Here is a 1,825-nt window from a genome sequence, read left to right on the forward strand (position 1 = left end):
AGAGATTCAAACTGATTTAAGAAATAGCTCTCTGGTTATGAGCTTTTGTGATTTTATAAAGGCTGAACTTCCCAGGACTGGCGTAAGAATACTATGGTCCCGGGCTTCCCTGGGGTTGAGAGTACGCCTGCCGATGCAGGGGACACGGGTTCGTGCCCCGGTCTGGGAAGATCCCACATGCCGCGCAGCGGCTGGGCCCGTGAGCCATGGCCGCTGAGCCTGCGCGTCCGGAGCCTGTGCTCCGCAACGGGAGAGGCCACAACAGTGAGAGGCCCGCGTACCGCAAAAAAAAAAAAAAAAAAGAATACTATGGTCCTGATTAAACTGTGATATGCAGAAAAGGCAAAGAAAACTACACCAAACTTCTGTATCTCTGAACCACCAAAGCGTAAGGAAACCAAGGCAGTCCTTGTCTTAGACACATGCTAAAAATCAGATTACTCAAACTATTCAAGATGATAACATCCAATGAATCTAGTATAACGCAGTATTTGTTATGGGCCTACTTGGTAAGAATGAAAAGGACTTATTCATTTCACTTTGGACCATCCCTTGCATTTGAACAGAAAATCGGACTGATAAAAGCTCAACATTTGGTCTGGGACCAGCAGATTGCTCCAGGGAAAAAGCACCAGCTATTGTAAAGTCAGCCCAGGTTAGAGCCAATCGGCCGCAGACGAGATTGATCTTCAAAGCATTGCCGGCATTTGGGAGTTTCTGTGACAGCTACAGGAAGGGCTTTCATTCTTCTTTAACTTGGTGGCCGGCCTGCAAGCTACTATGGGAGTCCCTTCCCCCTAATCCATACTGTTCAATTGTCAGGAAAGCTTGTAAACAGGAGCCTCCATCAGTTACCTCAGAGTGGTTTGAACAAACTAACATCATAACAAGAGTGTTTATGGAAAAATGCTTAAGCACTGAAGCAGAAAGGGCTTAGCACTGATCAGACCTCTCTTCCACCTTTATTCTTCACTGTTCACATTGAAATGCAAATATCAGCGCAGGGTTTCCACTGGCGTGCCACTCACAAATTGAAAAGCAGTTTTTATCTATGCAAATGTAAGCATGGTAATTGAAGTTAATCAATCAATGCTAGCTTTCACTAAAACCTTGAACATGATTGAATAAAGTAATTATCATTCAGCAGAAAATGATGAAGTTGTAGACAGCATGAACCTTATTAAAGGAGGATTTTGAGTCACAATGGCTTAATTTAGCTAACAGCCCAGCCTGAGCCCAAGCAACATACTACTCTTGCTGCCTAGAATTGTTTTATGATTAAAAAACAACAACAACAACAATAATGAGGGTGGGGGAAGGTGGAGGTAAGGGTAAAGTAGTGTTTTTTATTCTTATTTTCATAGTGCTGGATTAATAAAATCTACTTGTCCCGCTACAAAGGAGGAGCCATAATTAACTCTTTTAAAAGAAAACTCTAAATAGATAAGTGAACAAAGATCATTATGAGGTTTTTTTTTAATGTGGCCAACAGTACCAATGGGCTTTTAATATTTATTGTTATATTTTTAACATAAATGAATGAAATAAAGTGAGCATCTCAGAAGTCTTTGTAAAATACCCATAAAATTAGATTAATATTTCCTTATGCAAAAGTAACCTTGTAAGATACATAAATCAAAGGCTAAACTCTTGAAAGTATGATTTGAAACATAATTTGTATTTTTTTATTGACTTACAGCAGTTTCAGTAACAGAACGTATGCTGCATTTTGCACAGCTTTCAAATACTTCATTTTTTTGGAGTGCCATATATTCAATTCCTTGCTTTGATTTACAAAAAACAGTCTCCCAGAAAGTGTTTTCAT

The sequence above is a fragment of the Grampus griseus genome, assembly GCF_964374135.1.
Source record: "Grampus griseus genome assembly, chromosome: 7".
In the NCBI taxonomy this organism is placed as follows: Eukaryota; Metazoa; Chordata; class Mammalia; order Artiodactyla; family Delphinidae; genus Grampus; species Grampus griseus.